The 10,602-nt window shown below is 47.3% G+C and overlaps 1 pseudogene; it reads left to right on the forward strand.

The window, feature by feature from the left end:
- The first annotated feature begins 3,541 nt into the window (after positions 1-3,541).
- LOC124658874 lies at positions 3,542-7,452 on the forward strand (annotated as a pseudogene).
- The last annotated feature ends 3,150 nt before the right edge of the window (positions 7,453-10,602 follow it).

Raw genomic sequence — 10,602 nt, forward strand, 5'->3', positions numbered from 1 at the left:
GTTGGCACATAAAATTTATTTGCCAAAAGAAAAACCAAATCAGATGAACTCCACCCTGGTTCCGCCTACGACCGTGCGTGCACGTTCTGCCTGCCTGTGCTCGTCTTGTGGCTCCTTCTCGACAACCAATTCTGGCCACATCTTCATGGAGCGCTCATGTATCTTTTTTTCGTGTAGAGCACGCGGCCCGCGGAACCTGCGACCATGCAATTTTGTTTTAAACTTCTTTTTGAGATGCCGTATCTTCTGGTAGATGGTATCCTTATCAAGTTTGCCGGTGCGCAGGAGCGGGGAGCCATCCCCCTCTAACACCGTAAGGACTTCCAACGCCGAGGGCATTGTTCCTGAGTTGTTGGTATCCACCAGTTTGAGTTTGTCCTGGTTGCACCATGTGTTGTACTTCTTGGACCTCTTGGACCTCTTGGTGGAGGTGTCGTCGGGTGAGTCGCCGGAGATGGTGTTGTCGGGTGAGATGCCATATCTTCTGGTAGATGGTATCCTTATCAAGTTTCACCCGACGACACCATCTCCGGCGACTCACCCGATGACACCTCCACCAAGAGGTCCAAGAGGTCCAAGAAGTACAACACATGGTGCAACTTCACTAGACAAGTACAACACATGAAGCTGCGTGAGAACAATTCAGGAACAATGCCCTCGGCGTTGGAAGTCCTTACGGTGTTAGAGGGGGATGGCTCCCCGCTCCCGCGCACCGGCAAACTTGATAAGGATACCATCTACCAGAAGATACGACATCTCAAAAGAAGTTTAAAACAAAATTGCATGGTCGCAGTTCCGCGGGCCGCGTGCTCTACACGAAAAAAGATACATGAGCGCTCCATGAAGATGTGGCAGAATTGGTTGTCGAGAAGGAGCCACAAGACGAGCAGAAGCAGGCAGAACGTGCACGCACGGCCGTAGGCGGAACCAGGGTGGAGTTCATCTGATTTGGTTTTTCTTTTGGCAAATAAATTTTATGTGCCAACTTCACTAGACAAGTAATACTCGTATCGTGCCACACTTAGACTTTGAGCAAAATATTTTATATATATGAAAGAATCTTTTTTGTTCGTATGCTTTTTGTGAAGAACTTACAAAGCAGCAGTTTAAGATGCTTTTTTTTTCTGGTCGTCGCTAGCTAAAAGCACGCAATATATCAAATTTTACTTTCCGAAATATGCCACCTTAGTTAGTGCTAAATATCAAGCCAAATACTTCTCTCAAAATCATTTCTTGCACATAACTCCATTTGCAATATATAATCACAGACGATCTCTACCATCAGTGATGGCGTTGGCTAGGAGAAACAAAACCTGAAACTTTCAGAGAGAGAGAGAGACCCATGGTTATGCGTTGCTGGAAAACGTAGCAACTTTTCTTATCCTTCTTTCTCGCTATTTATTTAGTACAAAGAAGTGGTGTCAGGTAGAGATCGGACAGCAGATCAATGGTCGAAGACAAGTCAAGCAATACCACCTTGCAGCAGGTGGCATTCACTGATTTCACTCCACTCAGCTACTACTATAAACACATCACATGCGCATCCTTTCATCTTCCTCCTTCCAGTAGTGCGTGTGAACTGGATCACCGAAGAATCCCAACATGGCCCGGTAGTGCGTGTGAGATGTGGAAGTGAAACTCATCGAGTTCAACTATGCTGCAGATCCTGGTCTACATTCAGGCCTTAGTGTTGAATGCTAAGCCTTATTTCAACGAACCTGGTCATGCGGAGTATGCTAACACACCCGGCGGGGAGAAGCAATCCCTTTTATATAATGAAGAGACTTTTCTGCTATCCTGCAGAACTCTGTTGTATTCGCTTGGCAACCCACCAAACGTATTAAGATGTCTACTTCCTTATCATATTTTCCCTTGCTAGTTTTCTGGATACTGGAAATATCTTGCTGTCCCTGCTGATGGCTACGCCCACTCCATTTGGCTGACATATGACACACTACCCGTTCGAGCAGTCAAACGTGTTAGCCGTAATGATTTGTATCAGCAAATGCTTTTAGGCCGTGTCGGCACACATCATCAGTTCTTTTGCACTGGGCATCAACTTCTCAGGTTTTTTTTTAAATGTTGTGAGCCGCACGCCCTGCATCCCACGGTGCACTACAAGAAGTTGGGTTGTTCAAAAAGTAGTTCAGATAATATGTGCAATTTTTTGTGGTTTAATCTCATCGCCTGGGAGCCAGATCCTTGCACCATCTTTGTGGACCAGTATTGTTACCATATGTATTAATGTGTTTTCTCACATTACCACAAGGGGAGACTAGAAGGCTTTGTGGATGTCTTATGAAAGGAATAGCCAACAGGGGTTGAATCTAACCACCTGCAGCTCTAGGAGGCAGTATAATTTACCTTTTGAAGCAAAATAACACTTACAGCCAGCCCCAAGATCGCTTGGCTAGATATGTAGCGTATAACAAAAAATAGATGGAATGCCCAAAAACGTTGGTCCCATTAAGAGATAAACGAAAAATTTGTAATAGATGAAAAAGAGTGTAATGGATGAAAAAGAAAGTGTAATTGATGAAAAAGTAATCCGGGATCCAATGGCTACCACCGCATTCGTAGGTACACAACATGGCTGGAAATGTACATACGATGTCGGAGAACTTCGTTTGTGCGGAATGTGTTCGGTGAACCTGTTGTGCTGTGAATGATCTATTTGTTTCATTCAGAGACTTGATGTTATATGACCTGGTTGCAACATCTTGCAGCATTTTGAGCACTTCAATGGTGGCCATTTCCGAAAGTATGGGCGCGACATCCTCGTAGGATGCAAAGCTTACATGGGTGGTGCCCAGGTTGGATGCCTCGCTGGAGATGGAGTGCAAGACGTCGATGAGGGTGACAAGAGCTGCTCGCAAAACTTCAAGTGCTCACTGGTGACGTTATTTAAGGGCCTCGTGGATGAATTCACCAATTTAGTTGTGGATTGTCATGAGTTCCAAGCCCAGACTGCGACCTCTGTAGTAGCTGCAGCTGACACCACACTGAGGCTATAAATAAGCATAGTAGGTGATCCCAAGTAGGAGATTGACAACGTTTTGTTTTGGTGGAATATAATAGTAGGTATTAATTGGTTCTATCCTCGGAAATATGATAGGAGAGCACAGGGCTCGCATTCGTGTGCAACTGATCTGTGTAGTCCTCTTTTGCAACTATCTGAACAGAAGTTGCAGCTATTTATCCAAGAGCAATTGATCACCGTTTAGCTTGTCTGGATTCAGTGATTCAACCTCGATTTATTATACGGAGTAACTCCGGAGATGAGTTGCGCGTCTGTAGCACGGCATGTGTGTTCTGTCTGTCTCTTTCAGGATCTGAAGTCGTAGAACCGCTGGAGCTGGTGATTCTGTCATCGTAGGAGCGCGGAAGACACTAGTAGTCACACCCGCATTCTGGGCAGGAAGCTTCTGACAAAGTTTTTCTTGGATTACCCGGTCAGTATTTCTAAACTGGAGAAACCTGTTCGCTGGGAAAAGCTGATGGTTGCTCCGCTAACTAATTTGCACAGACGGGATCCTCTGACGTTGAGCTGCAAAGTCAGGTAAGCTACAGTAGCCTGACTTCTCTTCTTCCTAATTTATGATTTTGGACCAAAACGATTTAAATTATTCTACATAATGCAAATTTATATTATGCATTGAGATTAACTACATACAGGTAAAATTAAGGTCTAATAAAATTTAGTTCAAACTTTTATAGCTACAGTAATTATCTACAGTAATTAATTGCATCACAAAATATGGTACTCATTGCTACTGTGCTCTGACTTTACCACACTATTTTAACTGACTTTGCTCCTCAACGTTAGAGGAGCTGGTTCCGGTGGGCAGGGGCGCAGGGCTCCAAGAGTGCGCGGAGTTCAGTCAAGGACAACGATCCAAAGGGTTGACCGTTGACGTTTACTTTGAATACCATGGCAAGATAAGTCTCTTGGACCCATTGGCCATCACATTATCTGTTTGCTGACTGCTTTTATCTTCCCTGCTGGACACTGGTGGTCACAAGATAACGTACTATAGTATTTTCTTCCATTTTCCACCGGTAAAAGCACATACATGCGCAATACTGAAGTTAGAAAATTTCGAAAAATGTGTATAGAAACGATTGTTCCTTCAGTCTAGATCGGACTGCAAACCAATGGTCTCTAACAAGTCAAGCAATTCCACCTTGCAGCAGCAGCTAGCATCTAGTCCACTCAGCTACTAACTTCACTATAAACATATTACAGGCGTATCTTCCTCCTTCCACTCCCAGCTAACCAGCTCAACCAGCCAAAAATGGCGCCACCACCACGGAAGAATCCCAACCTCTACGCTCACCACATCTGTTTCCTTCTCCTTGTGTCCACCACCACCCTCTCCGCCTCTCTCACCACCTCATCCTGCCCCTCCCTGAAACCTGCTCCCGACAGCCACACCGAGGTCGACGACTCCCTTTCACTTACCCGTTCTTTCCAGATATCCACTGGTTACTTCTCTGGAGGAGCGGACAGTCTCTTCTCCCCTGACGATGACCTCTACAACAGCTACCGTTCGTTTTCCCTTGTCCCCCATGGCGCCTCCCGCACCAACAACCAAACTCTCGTCCATCTCACCGCCACCCTCACTCTCACCGGCCCGCGCAATAGCAGCTACAGGAACGGTGGACGCTGCTATAGTTACACAGTCACGGAGTCCATCTCGATCTTGGAGACGGTTACTACTCCTCCGTCTCATACGAGCTCTGCATGGCCGGGACGGGCACCGAGGTAGCCGCCGACGGCTCTCTCAAGCGCTACCCAGAAGTCGCCCTTCGCCTCCGCGTCCCCAGTCCTCCCAGCCTCGTCGACCCCTTCCTGGTCGGCAGTCTCGAGGGCTTTGCCGCCTTTGGGACACACCACCTCCTCGCGTACGCCGAGGGCGACGACTACAACTACAAGTACAACTCCAAGCCTGCAACCTGCAGCCCACCGGCACAGGCAGCAAGGGGCTCGCTCCAGGTGCTCGGCAACAACTCTGCGTGCGCCCACCTGAAAGAACAGCTCACGACCTCGTACAGACTGGCGCCCCGCTTCTGCAGCGGCTGCGCGAGCCTAGGATGCACATCAACCAGATGCAGTGCACCGCTGATGGCGCCGTGCGTGCGTACATGGTGTTCTCCAACGATACCGAGTCGACCAGGAGGGGAAGGTACCACCGTCAACGCCGCTTCTTGGTAGACGAGGAGGCTGCCGTGGCCGATGGGCAGTGGGACTCCGATCGGGGCGTTCTCTGCCTCAGGGCGTGCCGGGTGGTGCGCTTAGCGCCGTCTGCTTTGGCGGTGCGAGAGCACGAGTGCGGGATCAGGATGAGCTTCTGGTTCCCGACAGTGTGGACATTGCGGGACCGGAGCGCCGTGGCCGGGATGCTTTGGATATCGACACAAGAAACCACGGGCAACAACGACGACGCTGCACTGTCCTCCGGCGCAATATCTGCATCGAGCATTGATGTCACCGACAACCACAAAATCAATTTCACCGATGTGAAGTACAACTACAACGACACGATGCTTGATGAGGCAAGGAAGCATTACCTGAAAATCAACAAGGAGAAAATCAAGGGGCCAGACTCGTTCCCGACTAACTATACTTACCGTGACTTTGAGTTTCGTTACCACGAGCATGAGGTGGGGAGGGGAGATGCCTACCCAGTCACAATCGGTTCTGTGATGGTGCATGGGGAAAGGCTGGCTGCCGATGATTCTTTCTCCCAGCATCCGATGGTTGACTCGAAGCACAATCTTCTGAATGTGAGCTACGACATACACCAGCTTGCTCCACCTGATGATTGGGTGCGTCCTACGAATGGGTCTTACTCAGTTATCCTTCAGGAACGACGAATCTCGGCAGAGGGTGTTTATGATCCGAAGAGGGGCCTCCTGTCTATGGTCGGCTGCCGAGAGCACAATGGTTCGACTGACTGTCGGATACTTGTAACCGTGCAGTTTGCCTCCCTTGAGGCAAGGGGCAGGGGCACGGCAGGGGAGTAATCAGCAGCCTCAGAGAAAGGACCGATCGTCTTTTCTTCGAGAAGACCGACATCTATTTGTATGGGATGTACTCCAACGAACTGTCGGAGGCAATATCGAGGATGGATTTGGAGAGCATCATGCTGGTGGCCTCCACCACGCTGTCGTGCCTCTTCACTGTCTTGCAGATCCTCCACACCAAGAAGAACCCCGAGGCAGCCTGGGGAACTTCGATTACAATGCTCGTCATCCTCGCATTGGGGTTCCTCACCCCTCTCGTGCTCAACTTTGAGGCCATGTTCAAGAGCAGGAGGAGCCGGTACTTTGCGTACTCGATGGGCGGGTCGCTCGAGATAAAGGAGGTGATAATGAGGGCGCCTCTTCTGATCGCCTTTGTGCTGCAGCTGCGCCTTGTTCAGCTTGCGTGGTACGATCGTCGGAAATCAGCCGACCAGACGACACCATCACCCGCTGCGTCGGAGAGGATTGTGCTGCAGATATGCCTGCCGCTGTACATGGTTGGAGCAGTTTTGGCCGCAATCGTCCATGTGATGAACGTCCGTGCCTCAACCGAAGATCCAATAGTCGTTCGCATCGGCAGAGAGGCAGCCACGATTTGGGAGGACCTCGTGTCATACGCGGGGCTGATACTGGACGGCTTCCTGCTCCCTCAGGTAATTCTGAACGCGTCCTTAGGAGGCTCCGGAGTTAGAGCAATCTCGCCATGGTTTTACATAGGGTGCACCATGAACCGCGCGATGCCTCATGTGTATGATGTAGTCAGGGGTCAAATCTTCGAGCCGAGCATAAACCCCTCTGACCTATATGCCAGCCCTCGTGGCGACCTCTTCGGTGTCGCGTGGGACATCGTTATACCCTGCGGAGCAGCGTTGCTGGCAGGGCTGGTGTTCTTGCAGCAGCGGATTCGAGGCACCGCATGCCGTGGTATCGACCGCACTTCAGAGTTTGTCTTTTTGACGGTGTCCTCCTTTCTTTTCTCTACAACGCATCACTAGGGTAGGATCTCTACCTGACACCACTTCTTTGTACTAAATAAATAGCGAGAAAGAAGGATAAGAAAAGTTGCTACGTTTTCCAGCAACGCATAACCATGGGTCTCTCTCTCTCTCTGAAAGTTTCAGGTTTGTTATGTTTCTCGTAGCCAACGCCATCACTGATGGTAGAGATCCTCTGTGATTATATATTGCAAATGGAGTCATGTGCAAGAAATGATTTTTGGGAGAAGTATTTGGCTTGATATTTAGCACTAACTAAGGTGGCATATTTCGGAAAGTAAAATTTGATATATTGCGTGCTTTTAGCTAGCGACGACTAGAAAAAAGCATCTTCAAATGCTGCTTTGTAAGTTCTTCACAAAAAGCATACGAGCAAATAATATTCTTTCATCTATATAAAATATTTTGCTCAAAGTCTAAGTGTGGCACGATACGAGTATTACTTGTCTAATGAAGTTGGCACATAAAATTTATTTGCCAAAAGAAAAACCAAATCAGATGAACTCCATCCTGGTTCCGCCTACGGCCGTGCGTGCACGTTCTGCCTGCCTCTGCTCGTCTTGTGGCTCCTTCTCGACAACCAATTCTGGCCACATCTTCATGGAGCGCTCATGTATCTTTTTTTCGTGTAGAGCACGCGGCCCGCGGAACCTGCGACCATGCAATTTTGTTTTGAACTTCTTTTTGAGATGTCGTATCTTCTGGTAGATGGTATCCTTATCAAGTTTGCCGGTGCGCAGGAGCGGGGAGCCATCCCCCTCTAACACCGTAAGGACTTCCAACGCCGAGGGCATTGTTCCTGAGTTGTTCTCACGCAGCTTCATGATGGTATACACCAGTTTGAGTTTGTCCTGGTTGCACCATGTGTTGTACTTCTTGGACCTCTTGGTGGAGGTGTCGTCGGGTGAGTCGCCGGAGATGGTGTCGTCGGGTGAGCCTCCACCAAGAGGTCCAAGAGGTCCAAGAAGTACAACACATGGTGCAACCAGGACAAACTCAAACTGGTGGATACCATCATGAAGCTGCGTGAGAACAACTCAGGAACAATGCCCTCGGCGTTGGAAGTCCTTACGGCGTTAGAGGGGGATGGCTCCCCGCTCCCGCGCACCGGCAAACTTGATAAGGATACCATCTACCAGAAGATACGGCATCTCAAAAAGAAGTTCAAAACAAAATTGCATGGTCGCAGGTTCCACGGGCCGCGTGCTCTACACGAAAAAAAGATACATGAGCGCTCCATGAAGATGTGGCCAGAATTGGTTGTCGACAAGGAGCCACAAGACAAGCAGAGGCAGGCAGAACGTGCACGCACGGCCGTAGGCGGAACCAGGGTGGAGTTCATCTGATTTGGTTTTTCTTTTGGCAAATAAATTTTATGTGCCAACTTCATTAGACAAGTAATACTCGTATCGTGCCACACTTAGACTTTGAGCAAAATATTTTATATATATGAAAGAATCTTTTTTGTTCGTATGCTTTTTGTGAAGAACTTACAAAGCAACAGTTGAAGATGCTTTTTTTTCTGGTCGTCGCTAGCTAAAAGCACGCAATATATCAAATTTTACTTTCCGAAATATGCCACCTTAGTTAGTGCTAAATATCAAGCCAAATACTTCTCCCAAAAATCATTTCTTGCACATAACTCCATTTGCAATATATAATCACAGATGATCTCTACCATAGTGATGGCGTTGGCTAGGAGAAACAAAACCTGAAACTTAGAGAGAGAGACCCATGGTTATGCGTTGCTGAAAAACGTAGCAACTTTTCTTATCCTTCTTTCTCGCTATTTATTTAGTACAAAGAAGTGGTGTCAGGTAGAGATCGGACAGCAGATCAATGGTCGAAGACAAGTCAAGCAATACCACCTTGCAGCAGGTGGCATTCACTGATTTCACTCCACTCAGCTACTACTATAAACACATCACATGCGCATCCTTTCATCTTCCTCCTTCCAGTAGTGCGTGTGAACTGGATCACCGAAGAATCCTAACATGGCTCGGTAGTGCGTGTGAGATGTGGAAGTGAAACCCATCGTGCTCAACTATGCTTCAGATCCTGGTCTACATTCAGGCCTTAGTGTTGAATGCTAAGCCTTATTTCAACGAACCTGGTCATGCGGCGTATGCTAACACACCCGGCGGGGAGAAGCAATCCCTTTTATATAATGAAGAGACTTTTCTGCTATCCTGCAGAACTATGTTGTATTCGCTTGGCAACCCACCAAACGTATTAAGATGTCTACTTCCTTATCATATTTTCCCTTGCTAGTTTTCTGGATATTGGAAATATCTTGCTGTCCCTGCTGATGGCTACGCCCACTCCATTTGGCTGACATATGACACACTACCGTTCGAGCAGTCAAACGTGTTAGCCATAATGATTTGTATCAGCAAATGCTTTTAGGCCGTGTCGGCACACATCGTCAGTTCTTTTGCACTGGGCATCAACTTCTCAGGTTTTTTTTTTTAAAATGTTGTGAGCCGCACGCCCTGCATCCCACGGTGCACTACAAGTTGGGTTGTTCAAAAAGTAGTTCAGATAATATGTGCAATTTTTTGTGGTTTAATCTCATCGCCTGGGAGCCAGAACCTTGCACCATCTTTGTGGACCAGTATTGTTACCATATGTATTAATGTGTTTTTTCACATTACCACAAGGGGAGACTAGAAGGCTTTGTGGATGTCTTATGAAAGAAATAGCCAGCAGGGGTTGAATCTAACCACCTGCAGCTCTAGGAGGCAGTATAATTTACCTTTTGAAGCAAAATAACACTTGCAGCCAGCCCCAAGATCGCTTGGCTAGATATGTAGTAGTGCGCGTATAACAAAAAATAGATGGAATGCCCGAAAATGTTGGTCCCATTAAGAGATAAACGAAAAAAAATTGTAATAGATGAAAAAGAGTGTAATGAATGAAAAAGAAAGTGTAATTGATGAAAAAGTAATCCGGGATCCAATGGCTACCACCACATTCGTAGGTACACAACATGGCTGGAAATGTACATACGATGTCGGTGAACCTGTTGTGCTGTGAATGATCTATTTGTTTCATTCAGAGACTTGATGTTATATGCAAGTTTGACCTGGTTGCAACATCTTGCAGCATTTTGAGCACTTCAATAATGGTGGCCATTTCCGAAAGTACGGGTGCGACATCCTCGTATGATGCAAAGCTTACATGGGCGGTGCCCAGGTTGGATGCCTCGCTGGAGATGGAGTGCAAGACGTCGATGAGGGTGACAAAAGCTGCTCGCAAAACTTCAAGTGCTCAGTGGAGATGTTATTTAAGGGCCTCGTGAACGAATTCACCAATTTAGCAGTGGATTGTCATGAGTTCCAAGCCGAGACTGGGAACTCAGTAGCTGCAGCATACACCACACTGAGGATATAATAAACATAGTAGGCGATCCCAAGTAGGAGATTGACAAAGTTTTGTTTTGGTGGAATATAACCAATTAACCATATAGTTAATTGGTTCTATCCTAGGGAATATGATGATATATAGGAGAGCACAAGGCTCGCAACCGTGTAAAACTAATTTTAGTAGTTCACATGAATACCCTTTTTGCAACTATCTG

This window comes from Lolium rigidum, chromosome 6, assembly GCF_022539505.1.
Source record: "Lolium rigidum isolate FL_2022 chromosome 6, APGP_CSIRO_Lrig_0.1, whole genome shotgun sequence".
NCBI lineage: Eukaryota > Viridiplantae > Streptophyta > Magnoliopsida > Poales > Poaceae > Lolium > Lolium rigidum.